This window comes from Momordica charantia (assembly GCF_013281855.1).
Source record: "Momordica charantia cultivar OHB3-1 chromosome 9 unlocalized genomic scaffold, Mcharantia_2.0 BLBB01000009.1, whole genome shotgun sequence".
NCBI classification, from domain to species: Eukaryota; Viridiplantae; Streptophyta; class Magnoliopsida; order Cucurbitales; family Cucurbitaceae; genus Momordica; species Momordica charantia.
Window position 1 is genome coordinate 9,395,428 of NW_028275167.1, and position 18,048 is coordinate 9,413,475.

Consider the following 18,048-nt stretch of genomic DNA (forward strand, 5'->3'; position numbering starts at 1 on the left):
TCCAAATTTTGTATTCTTTGAAAGCTGGAGTAAGAGGTTTCTTCTTCTTCAGGAAGGAGGGAACTGATTGAGATTGGAAGATAATTTTGTAATTCTATTGAAATTTGTTGGATTACTTTGTTATTTTGTTTTTGGTAGTTGTTAATTTGCAAGCAGTTATTGGATTAGGTTTTGAGTTCAAACTTAGTTACTGAGTTAGATTGTGATGTCTATTAATCTTGAGCCTTTGTATAGAAATTTCTTTTCTAAATGAATAAAATCTTTTGAAGAAATCTTTTGTAGAAACCTTTTGAAGAAATCATTTGTAGTTAGTTTGGTCCGTCTCTCAGACTTTGCTGGGCTATTGTGGACTATGGAGGAGATCCTTTTGCAATCCTCTGCTTAGAGAAATGGATGATTCTTTGGTTCTAAATATTTAGAGGTGCAGGGACTGTGAGTTTGACAATCTCAAATCCTCTCTTCGAAACAAGGTTATTAATATTTCTCCCTTTCTGAAATCATATCCACGCTCTAAAAAAAACATCTCCAATTGGATACTAAATCTGTAAAGCTGTAATGATGGAAAATAGGAGAACATTTACACCATGAAGCAACCAAAAAATGATGAATTCAAAGAAACGATCGAACGGGAGCTCTTTTCTTTGCAAAATCCGATGGTTTCTTTCCATCCAAATTGACCAAAAACCGGCTCGAACAAAGTGCATCCATAAAAGCTTGAATGCACCTACCTTTTGGTTCTCTCTTTAAATTGGTCTCTAAAACTCCCTTGATGTTTCCCTCCCTCTCTTAGTCACTACCGTTCGGCTCCCTTCCATGGCTTCTATAATAGCAACCATGAATATCATTGATGGAAAAAGGATAGCTCCCTGCTCAGCAACGATTAAGAGAACTTTTTCACCATTGAAAATGTAGAGAATAAGGTTGGAGAGAATCCAATGTCATGTATTCTCATTATTAAAGTCTATATATATAGACAAATATACAAGGTTGACCTAATCCTATAAAGAGAAGGTAAAAGACAAATTAATATTAATATAAGAATATAAAATATACTAATATATACTCTAACACTCCCCCTCAAGTTGGTGCATATATGTTAATCATGCCCAACTTGTTAGACAAATAATCTATTCGTGCTCCATTCAATGCTTTAGTAAAGATATCTCCTAGCTGATCTCCAGTCTTCACATACCCCGTAGCCACCAATCCTTGCTGTATTTTCTCACGTACATAATGACAATCAATTTCAATGTGTTTGGTTCGTTCATGAAATACTGGATTAGATGCAATATGAAGAGCTGCTTGATTATCCCACCAAAGTTTTATTGGAGTGGTGATGCCAAATCCCAATTCAGTCAGAAGCTGATGTATCCATACTAATTCACACACCGACTGTGCCATAGCTCACTCTATATTCTGAGTCAGCACTCAAACGCGACACCACATTTTGTTTCTTACTTTTCCAAGAAACTAAATTACCTACAACAAATACACAATATCCTGAGGTTGATCTTCTATCTTCCTTAGAACCTGCCCAATCAGCATCTGAAAAACATTCGATATTAAGATGACCATGATCTTTATATAACAAACCACGTCCAGGAGCACCTTTCAAATAACATAGAATATGTTCCAATGCGATCCAATGGTCAGTCGTAGGAGAACTCATAAACTGACTCATAATACTGACTGGATAAGCTATGTCTGGCCTCGTAACCGTAAGATAATTCAGGTTCCCTACTAATCTCCTATACTTCTCAGGATCTTTCAACAACTCCCCTGCTTTTGTAAGTTGTAAATTAGGTATCATTGGGGTACTACGCGGCTTAGCAGCTAACTTTCCTGTTTCAGTTAACAAGTCATACATACTTTCTTTGTGACAAAAATATCCCCTTCTTGCTCCTTGTTACTTCAATTCTTAAGAAATATTTTAACATTCCCAAAACTTTAGTATGAAATTGACTATGAAGAAAAGACTTGAGTGATAAGATGCCTGATGAATCATTACCATCAATCACAATATCATCAACATACACAACTAGTAAGATAACACCAGGCTCAGATTTTTTTTATAAAAAACAGAATGATCTAACTTACTCTTCTTCATTCCAAAATTCTCAATCACCTGACTGAATTTTCCAGACCATGCTCGCGGACTTTGTTTCAACCCATATAAGGATTTACGAAGGCGACATCCCTTTCTATTCTCCCCCTGAGCAACAAAACCTGGTGGTTGCTCTATATAAACTTCTTCTTGTAGATCACCATGGAGAAATGCATTTTTTGCAAGGGCCAATGGTGAATAGATGCCAATGAAATGAATAACCTGACAGAAGCCAATTTAGCAACCGGAGAAAAAGTATCAGAATAATCAATTCCGTAAGTCTGCGCATATCCTTTAGCAACAAGGCGAGCTTTCAAACGGGCAATTGATCCATCCGGATGAACTTTAGCAGCAAACACCCATTTACAACCGATCGGTTTCTTTCCTGAAGGGAGAGACGCTAAATCCCAAGTACCATTGTCATCTAAGACAGTCATCTCTTCCAACATAGCAGCCCGCCAACTAGGATGAGACAAAGCTTCATGAACAGTTTTAGGAATAGATACAGATTCAAGGGATGCAATAAACGAACAAGTAGATGAAGATAAATGGTTATATGAAACAAAAGAAGAAACATGATAAGTACACTTACGCTTACCTTTTCGAAGGGCAATAGGAAGGTCATCACTCATTCCTGGATCCACAGGCAAAGAAGCTGCTGGTATAGGGCATGAATCCGTAGGAGGTTGCCGATGGGAATAAACTTGAGTAATAGTGGGGAGAGAAGGATCAGGCGCAGAGGGAGATGTATTGCTAGGAAGTTCTTCAGTAGAAGTAGAGACAATAGAATAGACAAGAAAGGTATCATCTTCCTGTGACTGCTCCCCCTGACTGGTACTCAAGGACGATGAAAAAAGAGTATTTTCAAAGAACGTAGCGTCAGGAGAGACAAGATATCTATTGAGATCAGGACAATAACATTGATACCCTTTTTGAACACGAGAGTAACCAAGGAAAATGCATTTCAATGACTTAGGGTCTAATTTGGTGAGCTGGAGGCGAACATCCCGAACGAAACAAGTGCAACAAAATATTTTAGATTTAATAGGAAATAAAGGTTGCGTAGGACACAGAGTACGATAAGGTATTCCACCCTTAAGAACTGACGAAGGCATGCGATTAATCAAGAAGCAGGCCGTCGAAACAGCATCAGCCCAAAAGTATTTTGGAACATGCATTTGAAACATTAAGGCTCTTGCTGTTTCGAGAAGATATCTATTTTTCCTTTCTGCAACTCCATTTTGAGACGGAGTATCAACATACGAGGATTGATGAATAATACCATGTTCACTTAAATAGGAGCCAAGAGCATCAGAAAAATATTCCTTAGCATTATCACTCCGTAGAACTTTAAGAGAGCCACAAAATTGAGTTCGAATTTCAGCATGAAAGTTACGAAAATGAGAAAGTAACTCAGAACGATGTTTCATCAAATATAACCAAGTTACACGAGAGAAATCATCAACAAAAGTAACAAAATACTGAAATCCATTTTTGGACTCAATAGGACAAGGACCCCAAACATCAGAATATACTAATTCAAAAAGAGCATTAGCTCGTGTATTGACTCTAGGATAAGAACTGAGACGATGAAACTTAGCAAATTGACATGACTCACAATCTAAAGAATGAAAACTGTGAAATTGAGGACGAAGACTCTTTAACACGGAGAGAGATGGATGACCCAAACGATAATGTTCTTCGAAAGGAGTTGGCACTCGAGTGCAAACGGTGGCTGTAGGTATTTGTGTATCAAACGTGTAGAGGCCATTAGATTCACGCCCTTTACCAATAGTCTTCTTCGTTGTAAGATCCTGAAATAAGCAATAACCAGGAAAGAATAAGACACAACAATTGAGATCACAAGTAAGTTTACTGACAGAGATCAAATTAAAAGAAAATTGTGGCAAATTTAAAACAGAGGTCAATGAAAGAGTTTTGGTACCATCCGCTATTGTAACATCAGGCAAAGATGTAGATGGGAAAAAGTAGCAAATAAATTGGGGTTACCTGACATATGATTCGTAGCACCAGAGTCAATGACCCATTTTAACGCGGAGGAAATAAGACATTTATTGGTATTACCTGAATCAGCAATGACAGTGATTGGATTAGAGGATGATGCCATCAATGACTCTTGATACTGTTGGAATTTAGCAAACTCTTCCGCAGAGATCGTTACCATTAATTTCTTTTCAATCATAACTTCAACAATATGGACACAAACAAAAACTGCACTGAAACAGACCAAACCAAATCTGAAGGAGGAAAGGGAATCAAACCAAACCAATTGAACAGAGCCAAGTGAACCAAACCAATTGAACTGAAACAAACGAACCGGACCAGAACCGGTATAAATCAACCAAACCAAACTGGAATGTGACGAACCACCAAACCGAACTTGAACTGGATGAACCAAACCACTTGAAACCAAACCGGTTGAATTGGACCGCTTGAACCAGATCAGGTGTTTTCTAGAACCAGAAACCCTAAATGCTACCCCACGACAACCAGAGGGGCAAAGGCGATTGGCGGTGACGGAAGCGCATGGCAGCTGGCGGCGACGAAGGTGCGAAGAACAACGAGACGAAACCCACGAATAGCAATTGGAAAACAGCAGCATTGGCTAATTAGCAAACGGCGGCCGGCGGCGGTGGTGGTCTGTGGCTACGGCGGCGACCGGCAGCGGCAGCGGTGGTGGTCGGCGGCGATCGGCGGTGACGGCGGCGGCGGTGATGGTGTTGGATAGCAATAAACAAAACCCTAAGGGACAAAACCCTACTTGGCACAAAACCCTAATGGGCATCAAAATCCTAATGGGTACAAAAATTTTAGAAGAAACCTAGAGCTCTGATACCATGTAGAGACTAAGGTTGGAGAGAAATCAATGTCATGTATTATCATTATTAAAGTTTATATATATAGACAAATATACAAGGTTGACCTAATCCTATAAAGAGAACGTAAAAGGCAAATTAATATTAATACAAGAATATAAAATATACTAATATATACTCTAACAGAAAGCAACCATGGACTTAGAGGAAGCTGAGCAAAAATACAAAGACAATAAAGATAGAGCTATCTTCATCTCTATACATTGGCCCTCACTGACACATATTGCAAACCTTAATGCTCTTCTCAACAAGAAGTTCTATAAGGAAATCCAGATCGATGACCAAATGATATGGATGGAAAAGACATTGAAAATGGAAGGGACCTTCGCTGAAATCATCAAATGGATAACGATGGTGGTCTAAACAATTTACTGATACCCATTGGCGAAGACCGGAAAGGATGGAGGGCAGATTTGATAGAAGGTCATCATTGCTACTAGTTGACTTAGGAGAAGTTCCTTCTTGGAAAAGGAACATAGGACTCTTTCATTCTTTTCAAACTCTTAATGGTGTTTTCAGCCTTGAAACACAACAACACTATCTTTGTCACTTGTGAATATGCTACAAAATTTTGGGGTATTCTTCTATCAAAGTTTGGTTGGTTGGTCTACGGTGATTTGGAATAATCCTATTTATCTTCTCACATTAGTTATTGGGAATCATTCTTTTAAAAAGGAAAAGAAGCTTCTTTGGATGACCTTCGTTGGAGCTTTCTTTTGGGTTACTTAGCAAGAATAGAACTGTGAGGTATCGCCCTCACTGTTCTTGATATTCCAAAAGCATAAACACCTTAAGGCTTACAAGACCAGCCAATTCGTGAGGGTTGGGTTCTCTCCTAATAGTCAAGCACTATCCTTTTGCACAAAAAGCAAAAAGCTACCCTTCCCTAAGCCCGAGGGTCCCTTACATACATTCCACTAATTCCCCAACATTCGTACTAGACTACTCTAACTAACTTTAGAGTCCCTCCCCCAAAATACCCTTCCTCCTACAGCCTCCTCCTCAATTTCCTTTTCTACCCCTCTTAGCATAAGTATAAACAATTGGTGGTCTAACAGGAACCAGATACTAAAAACATGAAGAGCTTCAACTTCCTGATTGAAGAGCTAAATCTTTTTGATGTTCCTATGAAGCATGGTTAGTTTACTTGGTCCAATTTTAGAGGTAGGCCTACAGCTACTCGTATTGATCAGTTCCTTCTCTCTAAAAATTGGCTAGAGGCGTTCAAAGAGGTCGAACTTGTTCGGCTTGCTCGAACTACATACATTAGATCACTTCCCTTTCAGCTGAAACTTGGCAACCAGAAATGGAGCCTTGCCCATTTCATTTTGGAAATATGTGGCTAGACCACCCTTCCTTCAAGGTAAATGTAGAGTCCTGGTGGAAGTCTTGGTGGAAGTCTTTGCCCTCTGACGGCTGGTTGGGTTTTAATTTCATGTCTAAGTTGAGGGACCTTGAATGCTTGCTGAGTAAGTGGAATAACGAAACCTTCGGGATTGTGGAAAATTCATTGAGGCAATATGAAGGGAGGCTTGAAGCTCTTGATAAGCTAGAAGAGACGAGATTTTTAACCGATTCAGACAGAAAAGAAAGAAGTGATCTCAAGAAGGCCTATTTGGATCTAACGATTAGTGAGCAGAGGAAATGGGCTCAAAAGTGCAAGTTAGAATGGTTAAGAGAGGGGGACTCAAAAGTGCAAGTTAGAATGGTTAAGAGAGGGGGACGAGAACTCAAACTTTTTTCATAGATGGTCTTCAGCTAGGAAATCCAAAATCCTTATCTCGATGCTTGAGAAGGATAATCATGATTTATTAACAACCGAGGATGAGATTGTATAATTGGAAAGCCTGGTTTGAAAGACCCTTTGATATGGAAGAGATTCAACAAGCTGTGTTCAGCCTAGGAAATTTAAAATCCTTGGGTCCAGATGGTTTTACGAACGAGTTCTTTAAAACATCTTGGAACACTTTCGAGCACGATCTATTAGGAGTGTTCCAAGATCTTTTTAGAAATGGCATCATTAACCGATGCACAAACGAGACCTATATATGCTTGATCTCGAATAAGTCAAAGGCGACGAAGGTAGGAGAGTATAGATAGATTAGCCTAGTTACGTCCTTGTATAAGATCATGTTAAGTCCCCAATTGTCAACACTTATACTAGGAGGGGTAGATTGGGGAATTGACTTAGAGGTCTTAACGGCGAAGAGAGAGAAATACGTGTATAGAGCGTAGTAGGGGAATAAAAGGAAGGGGAGGTTAGTGAGAAGGTTGTCGAGTATTTTGTGGATTGTTTAGCAAGGCTTAGGAAGAGAGATCACCCACCCTCTCGAATTCGTGGGTTAGCTGTAATCCCTTTTGGGAGTTTTCCTTTTCTATAGTGAATTCCTGTGAGGGATACCTCACAGTTTGGTATCAAAGCAGTTCGACCTGGAGACTCGAGGAAGAATGGCGCAAAGGGAACTAGAAAAGCGATTTGAGGCGACGGAACATGACATCGCCAACCTGAAGGAAACCATCACTGCCATGAATGTGAAAGTCGATCGGCAACAACAGGCAACTGATGAGTTACAACAGACGTTTAAGGCGTTCATCGCTGAGATTATCGGAGAGCAACGATCAGTGTTGCCGACGTCGACCGTAGTGGGAGAAAGTTCAATTCAAACAGGAAAAGCAGTAGAAGGAATGGGAGAACGGGCAATCCAATCGGAGGGAGTAGCTGACCGTAACCGGTTTAAGAAGGTTGAGATGCTAATATTTTTGGGACAAGAGTTGGAGTCCTGGATATTTCGTGCTGAAAGGTATTTCGAAATACAAAAACTCACCGATGTGGAGAAGATGATCGTCTCGGTGACGGGTGATCAGTTTCGAAGGAATCGCCCTGGCTTGGTTCCGTTATACCGATAATAGGGACCGATTTCGTGATTGGAACCAACTTAAAATTCGAATGAGAGATCGTTTCCATCCATCGAAGGAGCGGCGCCTTTGCGCTAAACTGCTATCCATAAAATAGGAAGGATCGGTGCAAGATTATCGCGAACAATTCGAAGCAGTAGCAGCATCACTTCCTCAATTATCGGAGGAAGTTCTGGAAAGTGCATTTCTGAATGGTTTAGATTCAGTGATACGTGCGGAAGTTCTAGCCACGGAACCACAAGGATTGGACCGGATAATCAAGAAGGCACAGTAGGTTGAGGATATCAACCTTGCCGTCGAAGAGGCAGTAGGGGAACCGCCAGAGTGATTGTGAAAACCGGCCCAGTTTGGGAACCGCCGGAATGACTGTGAAAACCGGCTCGGTTCAGAACAAAGCGGTTCAGAAAGGACCAGAGACCTTGGCAACCCGAACCGTAACTCTTGCTAGCAAAAGCCCTAACCCAACGCAGACTTCGACGACGTTGCAAACTACTAGGAAGGATCCACCATACAAACGGTTGACGGAATCCGAATACCAGAAGCGAAAGGAAAAGGCGCTCTGCTTCCGCTGTGAGGAGAAATTCACCGTCGGCCATAAGTGTCGAAACTGAGAGCTGCGGGTTTTTGTAGTTCACGACGACGACCTCATTGAGGGGGGCTAGGAAATTAGTGCAGAACTTGGAGATAGTACGGGCGGACCAGAGAAAATGGCCGAGTGCAGATTGAACGCCATCATCGGAGTATCCACCCCAGGTACCATTAAGCTGAAGGGTTTATTGCAGGGACGAGAGTTAATTGTGCTGATTGATTGTGGAGTTACCCACAATTTCATCTCTCTGCCTTTGGTTGAGGAGCTCCAACTGCCACGAACGAACACTCTGAATTGATTATGGGATCCGGAGCTACTGTTAAAGGGAGTGGCATTTGTAAGGGGGTAGTGATTACTCTACCAATGTTTACTGTCAAATACAACTTCCTTTCTTTGGATCTAGGCACACTCGATGTTGTCTTAAGGATGCAGTGGTTACAAACCATGGGAAAGATGGAAGCAGATTGGCCAACACTGATGTTGTCTTTCAATAGAGATGGAAAACGAATCGTGCTAAAAGGCGATCCCACTCTGAGTAGACTCAAGGTATCCCTTAAATGACTATCACGCAGATGGGAGAGTGACGACTTGGGATTCCTAGTCGAGTGCCGTGCTCTAACTACCCAAGTGGTGGAGGAGGAAGCAGTTGGAAACCATTCACAAATAGAGATATGGATTCTTTACCCAAGATGGTTCTCGATCTACTAACGGAATACATGGATGTATTTCAACCTCACAAGAACTACCACCCAGCAGGGTCGTTGATCATCAGATACCTCTTAAAGAGGGGCAACCGCCGATCAATATCAGGCCTTACCGCTACCGTCACTACCAGAAGACCGAAATTGAGAAACTGATTGGAGAAATGTTAGCTGCCGGGATAATACAGCCAAGTGTTAGTCCTTACTCGAGTCCAGTCATTTTGGTGAAGAAAAAAGATGGAAGCTGACGGTTCTGTGTGGATTATCGGGCTTTGAATGAAGCAACGGTACCAGATAAGTTCCCAATTCCAGTGATTGAGGAATTGTTGGACGAATTGCACGAGTCCAAGGTGTTTTCAAAGATTGACTTACGTTCTGGTTATCATCAGATACGAATGGCTGCAAGTGACGTTCCCAAGACAACGTTTAGGACACATGAAGGCCACTATGAATTCTTAGTAATGCCTTTCGGCCTTACAAATGCTCCAGCCACGTTCCAATCCCTCATTAATCAGGTATTCCGTCCGTTTTTACGATGATTTATACTAGTCTTCTTTGATGATATATTGGTGTATAGCCCTGACTTACAAACCCATCTAACACATCGGGGGTGGTTTTTAATGTGCTGAGGGATAACTCCTTATGTGCCAACTACAAGAAGTGTACCTTTGCCCAAGAACGAATAAACTACCTCGGGCACTGGGTGTCTGCACAAGGAGTAGAGGCAGATCCTGAAAAAGTCTCAGCGATGTTGCAATGGCCTCAACCAACCACGTTGAAGGAGTTGAGGGGATTTTGGGACTCATGGGCTACTATAGAAAGTTTGTGGCCGGTTATGGGACCATTGCAGCTCCCTTTACGTAATTGCTAAAAAAAGATTCGTTTGAGTGGACCGAACAAGCAACCAAAGCTTTCGAAAAGTTGAAGCGGGCTATGGTAACCTTGCCGGTTCTAGCCCTACCGGATTTTAGCAGCCAGTTTGTAATTGAAACTGATGCTTCAAGCACGGGATTGGGAGCAGCTCTCACTCAAAATCAGCGACCCATCGCTAACTTCAGCCACACTTTATCCCATCAGAATCAGTTGAAATCCGTGTATGAAAGGGAACTGATGGCAGTGGTTCTCGCCATCCAACGTTGGTGTCCTTATCTTCTGGGTCAGAGATTTGTGGTTCAGATTGACCAGCAAGCCTTGAAGTATCTGCTTGAGCAATGGGTGGTTCCACCGGAATATCAATGATGGGTTACGAAGCTGCTTGGATACGCCTTTGAGACCGTTACAAATCGGGGCCAGAGAACAAGGCAACTGACGCTCTGTCTCGATTACCTCCTTTGCCACAGCTGGCTCATATTTCAGCCCCTTTAGTCATTGATGTTGAAGTAATTAAAGCAGAGGTGGTAGCTGACTCCCATTGGAAAAACATCCTCAAGGACCTGAATGAGGATCCAGATAGCGTGCCTCGATATTCATTCACACAAGGGACACTTTGCTACAAGAATCGTTTGGTATTATCCCGCTCCTCAAGTCTGATCCCAGCCATCTTACACATGTTTCATGATTCGGTGCTAGGGGGCCATTTGGGATTCCTTCGTACCTATAAGAGAATGACTGGAAAACTCTACTGGCCTGGCATGAAAGCTGATATTAAGAAATATGTGGAAGAATGTGAAGTGTGCCAATGCAATAAGACAGTCGCTATGACACTTGCAGGGCTGCTACAACCTCTCCCCTTACCCGATCGAATTTGGGAGGATTTGTCTATGGATTTCATAGAAGGGCTGCCTAAATCCCAAGTACAGGACACCATCTTAGTGATCGTCGACCGACTAAGTAAGTACGCTCATTTTCTATCTTTGAGCCACCCTTTTACTACGAAAATAGTTGCTTCTTTGTTTGAAAAGGAGGTCGTTCGTCTACACGGTTTTCCTAGGTCAATTGTTTCGGATCGGGATAAGGTTTTCATCAGCCACTTCTGGACTGAGCTCTTTCGGCTTCAGGGCACTAAACTTTAGAGAAGTATAGCCTATCATCCTCAAACGGATGGCCAGTCAGAAATTGTGAATAAATGCTTAAAGGTGTACCTTCATTGTTTCTGTAGTGACACTCCTCGACTGTGGGGACAATGGTTAAGTAGGGCGGAGTATTGGTACAATACTACTTACCATAGCTCCTAAGGGTCACCCCCTTTCAGGCGGTTTATGGCAGAGCCCCACCTCCACTTATCTTGTATGGGACCAACGGACGTCTAATGCAAATCTGGACCAGTTGTTAGCAGAGCCGGACAGTGCCCTCGAACGAATTAAAGAGCATCTTCGACTAGCACAAGAGCGGATGAAAAGGCAGGCTGATAAGGTCCTACGGGAAGAAGAGTTTGCCATTGGGGATCATGTTTATCTAAAGTCACGCCCCTACCGACAGTAGTCCAGAGCTAAAAAATGGAATGAAAAGCTTTGGCCTCGTTTTTTCCGGCCCTACACCATCCTTCAACGTTTGGAACCGTCGCTTACCGCCTAGACTTACCTTCAGACGCGACCATCCACCCCGTTTTCCATGTATCACAGCTGAAACGAGTGCTTGGGAATGTTACAGCCTCACCCAAAATTCCCATTCAGCTCTCTGAAGACTTGGTCTGGCAAGTTGAGCCAGAGGATATATTTGCTCCTCGAACCAATGAAGAAACCGGGGACCAAGAGGTGCTGCTTAGTTGGAAGGGTCTACCGGAAGAAGAAGCAACATGGGAACCCCTCCAGGATATGTGCAAATAATTTCCAGCGTTTCACCTTGAGGGCAAGGTGGTGGTGAACCCGAGGGATGTTGTTAAGCCCCCAATTGTCAACACTTTACTAGGAGGGGTAGATTGGGGAATTGACTTAGAGGTCTTAACGGCGAAGAGAGAGAAATACGTGTATAGAGTGTAGTAGGGGAATAAAAGGAAGGGGAGGTTAGTGAGAAGGTTGTCGAGTATTTTGTGGATTGTTTAGCAAGGCTTAGGAGGAGAGATCACCCACCCTCTCGAATTGGTGGGTTAGCAGTAATCCCTTTTGGGAGTTTTCCTTTTCTATAGTGAATTCCAGTGAGGGATACCTCACAGATCATTTCACAGGTGTTAGCGGAGATGCTTAAAAAAGTGTTGCCTTATATTATTCACGATGCGTAGTCGGCTTTCATAGAGGGGAGTATGAAAGGCCCGTGCAATCACTTAGTGAATTGGGGGAAGACTGCCCTCCCTTTGCAGTTTGGTGGGTTAGGCATAGGAGCTTTACAATAGAAGAACAAGTTGCTTCACAAATGACTTTGGAGATTCACCCAGAAAACGAAGCCCTTTGGAGAAAGGTAATTGTGATCATCTATGGGAGGATTTGCAAGGGTGGTCCACACTTCCGCCCTGTAGAAACTAAGGTTTGAGAGAATCAGATAGATTTTATTCTCATTACTGAAGTCTATATATATAGACAAATATACAAGGTTGACCTAATCCTAGAAGGGGAAGGTAAAGGACAAATGAATACATATTATTTAAAAGAAGGTAAAATATACTAATATATACTCTAACACGTCCAATGGCAGAGCTAAAGGTAGCCTTGGTTTGATATTATGAAAAACAGTGTCTTCTCTCCAAATTCCCTGGGTTCAAAGTGCAAAAGGGGAACTACATTAAGTTTTGGTCTGATAACTGGCTCAGTGAAAGTTCTCTTTAAAACACCTTCCCTGACATGTTTAATCTCTCCACAAAGAAAGGGGCTACGATTGCCGATTATTGGAATGGTACTGAGAAGATTAGGACTTAGGCTTTTGAAGAGGCCTCTTTGATTGGGAAATAGACAGTTGGATGTACCTTATTCATGCCATCGATGTGGTGCGGCTAGGTGAAGGAGAGGATCAAGTTTGTTGGTGGTGTAAAATGAAATGGAACTTTTATTTAAACTTGAGCTGAACTTTACACGAGGGGGAAAAGGGCCTTTTATAGGCTTGGAGGATCGAGAGGGGCTAACTAACTAAATAAGGAATTAGTTAGAATTTCCAAACAGATCCAAATATCTTAACTACTGACTTTTACGAAGCTAACAAACTGGTAGTTAACTAAAGAAAACAGAACATAACTAATATCAACTGAAAGATATATCAAATTCCCTCCCTTTTAAACAAGACTCATCCTCGAGTCAATCATCTAGCTGGAAAGTGTCCGGTGCTTTGTACTCGAAAATATTTGAAATTTTGAAGATCGGATGTATGCGTAGGTTTTTTGGGAGATTGATTTGGAAAGCATTATCTCCATACTTCTTTAGTATTTCAAAAGGGCCGATTTTCTTGTCTTGCAGCTTGTTATAAGTTCCTTTAGGGAAGTGAGACTTCTGTAAATGGACCATTACAAGGTCTCCCACATCAAATTGCTTTGCCCACCTATGAGAGTCTGCATTATCTTTGTATGCTGCTGCTGCTTGTGTTAGGTTGTCAACCACCTCCTTGTGTAGTTCCATAATCCTCTCGGCCATTTGTTCTGCCTCCTCACTAAAATCAACAGATGAAGGGATGTTAGCAAGATCAACCATTAATCGAGGTAATTTTGTATAACAATTTCGAAGGGGGACTTCCCTGTGGACCAATTCTGCATGTGATGGTAGGCAAATTCAACTTGTGCTAGAGTGAGATACCACTGTTTTGGTTTATTAGAACCAAGGCACCAAATGGGATTTCCCAAAGCCCGATTAGTCACCTCTGTTTGTCCATCCCTTTGAGGATGACTAGTTGTGCTAAACTCGAGTCCTATATTAAACTTTTTCCAAAGTGTCTTCCAAAAATAACTCAAAAACTTAACATCACGGTCAGAGACAATAGTCTTAGGAATACCATGTAATTGGACAATATCTCCAAAAAATAAATTGGCAATGTACATAGTGTTAGAGATTTTCTTACAAGGGAGGAAGTGAGACATTTTACTAAACCTATCCACTACTACTAAAATGGAGTCATAACCTTGTTGAGTCTTAGGTAACCCCAAGATGAAATCCATTGAAAGGTCTTCCCAAATGGACTCCGGAATGGGTAGCGGAGTATACAATCCAGTATTCTGTGATTGTACCTTAGCTTTTTGGCAAATAAGACACCTTGTAACAAAATTTTGGACATTTCTTCGCACTTGAGGCCAAAAGAAATGGGTAGCCATAAGTTCAAATATTTTATCTTGTCCAAAGTGTCCAGCTAATTCTCCTGCATGTAAATCTTTGATTAATGTTTCTCTTAAAGATGTGTGTGGTATACAAAGCCTATCCCCTTTAAACAAGAAACCATCCATTATATGAAAATCGTCACAGTGTACATGGTGTTGGCATTTATTCCAAATATCTTTAAAATCAGTGTCGTTTTCATATAATGTAGGAAGGTGGTCGAATGCAATAATTTGGTTGGATAATAGAGTAAGGAGACTTGCTTTCCTACTCAAGGTATCAACTACTTTATTAGTAATTCCTGCATTGTGTTTAATGACAAAGTCAAATTTTCGGATAAAAGAGATCCAACGGGCATGCATTCGATTAATGGTTTTTTGTGTTTGAAGGTATTTGAGGGAAAAATGGTCAGTAAACAAGATGAACTCCTTCCCAATAAGATAATGCTCCCACTGTTTAAGTGCTCTAATTAAGGCATATAACTCCTACTCATATGTGCACCATTTTTGTTGAGGGGGGGTTAGTTTTTCGCTAAAGAACTCTATAGGATGATTTTTCTGTGAAAGGACAGCCCCAATACCTACACCCAAAGCATCTACGGCTACTTCAAAAGGTTGGCTAAAGTCGGGAAGGCCTAGAACAGGGGTAGTACTTAATCTTTCTTAAGGGTATTAAAGCTTTTGGATTGCTCCTTCCCATTTAAATTGCCCTTTTTTCAAACATTCTGTGAGGGGTGCCGCAATTGTGCTAAAATGCCTAATAAATTTTTTGTATAAGGAAGCTAGTCCTAAAAAACATTGGACATCTTGCACAGAAGAGGGTGTAGGTCATTGTTGTATGGTTGAGATTTTTGAAGGATCAACAGCAATACCAAATCTAGAAATATGAAAGCCTAGGAAATAGATATCAGCTGAAAGAAAGGAACATTTTTTAAGGTTTATATGAAGTTGATGTTGTTCTAGTCTTTGAAATTCAGTGCGAAGGTGAGAAAGATGTGCTTCCCTTGTTTTTCTATAGACTAAGATATCATCAAAATAAACAACTACGAAATTATTAAGGAAAGGGAGTAATACCTGGTTCACGAGGCGCATAAATGTGCTTGGAGCGTTGGATAATCCAAACGGCATAACAAGCCATTCAAAGTGTCCCTCGTTTGTTTTGAATACCGTTTTCCATTCATCCCCCGGCTGGATTATAGTTTGGTGATAATCGCTTTTGAGGTCTATTTTGGAAAAGAGTTGTGCTCCACTTAATTGATCCAAAAGGTCTGATAGTCGTGGTGTAGGAAAACGATATTTAATCGTGATTTTATTGATGGCACGGCTGTCTACGCACATACGCCAAGATCCGTCCTTCTTGAGAGCTAAAAGAACAGGCACGACACAAGGGCTTAAGCTTGGTCGAATGTGCCCCTTGGTCAATAATTCTTGTACCTTATCGTGGAGTATTTGGTACTCTTTCGGGCTCATCCGGTAATGTGGGAGATGAGGGAGAGTGGCACCAGGTATAAAATCTATTCGATGTTGAATATTTCGTAACGGTGGGAGGTCTGTAGGTCCTGACTAAGGATGGGAAAATCATCTAAAGGTTGTTGAATATCAGGTTGATGGGTGACAGAAGTGGTAGGGGAGGTATCTCCTTTGACCACCATAGCCAAAATCATTGAGTCTTCTTTTTGGAGGAAATTCTTTCCACTGATGAGAGAAAAAAATTGGCTGGAACTAGTTTGTTTATCCCTTTTTTGTTTGGGACCGACCGTTGATGGTAGGAGAACAATTCATTTTCCCATCCAAGTGAATTCGTAAGTATTTTCTATTCCTTTATGGATTGTTTGAAGGTCAAATTGCCAAGGACGTCCAAGTAAAATGTGACAAGCGTCCATATCCAAGACATCACATATAATTTGGTCTCTATATTGGTTACCAATTGATAGAGGGATTGTACATGCAGAAGAGACAGTAGCTTCCCCACCCTTTCCAATCCAAGAAACTTTATAAGGGGTCGGATGGGGGTCAATTTTTAAGTTAGGTGCAGTGATTAATTTTTGAGATACCATGTTCTCACTACTTCCACTATCAGTAATCACATTGCAAACCTTGCCTTGTGTGGAAGAGAGAGTTTCTTTGGGGATGTACCTCTGTTTTGGGAGTAAGGAGGATTTTTTGGGCTACACAGTTGAGAACATCCCCCTCATCTGGTTCAAGGTATGTCGGGTCATCATTGATAGGGAGTTCCTCTTCTAGTTCCAGACTATCCTCATCATTAATTATAGCCAATGCATCGCGTTGGGGGCATTCGTTTGATAAATGTCCGACCTGCCCACATCGAAAGCACTTGCCCAAGGTTGGGGAACATAGGGATTAGTTCCTTTTTTAGCATAAGTATCAAGAGTTTTAGAAGGGTGGATATACTTAGCTGGTTCATCTGATGTCTTGGTAGAGGTTGTTACAGATGTAGACCCAATAGCAATATGTTTCCCATTGTCTGACGTTCTTGCTCTGGAAGTGGATGCCTTGTCCCAGTTTGCCCGTCGTGTAGAACCTCGAATGCATTTCTTTTCCAATTTTTCTTCAATCTTGGTCGCCATTGTGATGGCATCATTCAAAAGGCCAAATGGTTGTATATCCATCTGATCTTGAATATCATCCCGTAGTCCATCAATGAATCTGGCAATTTTGTAGTCCTCTGTTTCGGCCAGATTTGTGCGTGCTCCCAATCTATGAAATTCTTCCGTGTAGTCAGCCACGTTCTTGAATCCTTGTCGGCATTTTTGGTATTGTTCATAGAGTAATTGCTCGAAATTAGCAGGTAAGAATCTTTCCCTCATTAATCGCAGCATTCTTGGCTAACTATGGATGGGTCGTTTACCATTTCTTCGCGGATTAATCTCCAATTGATCCCACCACACAGATGCGCCAGATTGAAGCTTAAAGGCGACAAGCTTGACCTTTTTATCTTCCAGCGTGTTGGTATAGTTGAAAAAATATTAGACGTTTCTTACTTGGTCCAAAAATGTCTCGACGTCCATCTTTCCATTGAAGGTGGGAAGATAAATTTTCATCTTAAAATCTGTATGAACAGCTCCCCTTTTTGGGTTGGGTTCTGCTTGTGCGAACCTAGGATTGATCTGAAGAAAACCCATGTTTTCACCGGATGAATAAGAGTCTTGAAGCCTGATTTGCAATTCTTGCTGCCTTTGCTCACGTCCAGCGACGTTTCTTGGATGTTTTGGTGTGCAGCAATGATTTCTTGGCTGACCCCCACCGCGATTTGCCTCGCCTTGGTTTCGCAAATCGTTCATCAGTCTTTCTTGTTCCACAGAAATGAGTTCCAACTGCCTACCTAAGTTCTCCAGGAGATCATGAATGTTATGAACGTTGGTTCGTACTTCGCCTAGGGAATCTTCCATCAACAGCAATCCAGCAGGAACAACCGTGGGTCCTCCGATGGAAGCAGCTGTGTTCTTCCCAACCATCGGGTTCTGATATCAAATTTGGTGTAAAACCAAATGGAACTTTTATTTAAACTTGAACTGAACTTTACTCAAGGGGGAGAAGGGCCTTTTATAGGCTTGGAGGATCGAGTGGGGCTAACTAACTAAATAAGGAATTAGTTAGAATTTCCTAACAGATCCAAATATCTTAACTACTGACTTTTACAAAGCTAACAAATTGGT

At 41.5% G+C, this 18,048-nt stretch overlaps 1 protein-coding gene across 3 annotated transcripts in view; it reads left to right on the top strand.

Annotated features, from left to right (window-relative positions):
• Nucleotides 1-18,048, top strand: part of EMB2788 (ribosome 60S biogenesis amino-terminal protein) — a 51,846-nt gene that overhangs the window by 23,383 nt on the left and 10,415 nt on the right. The window lies entirely within an intron of this gene.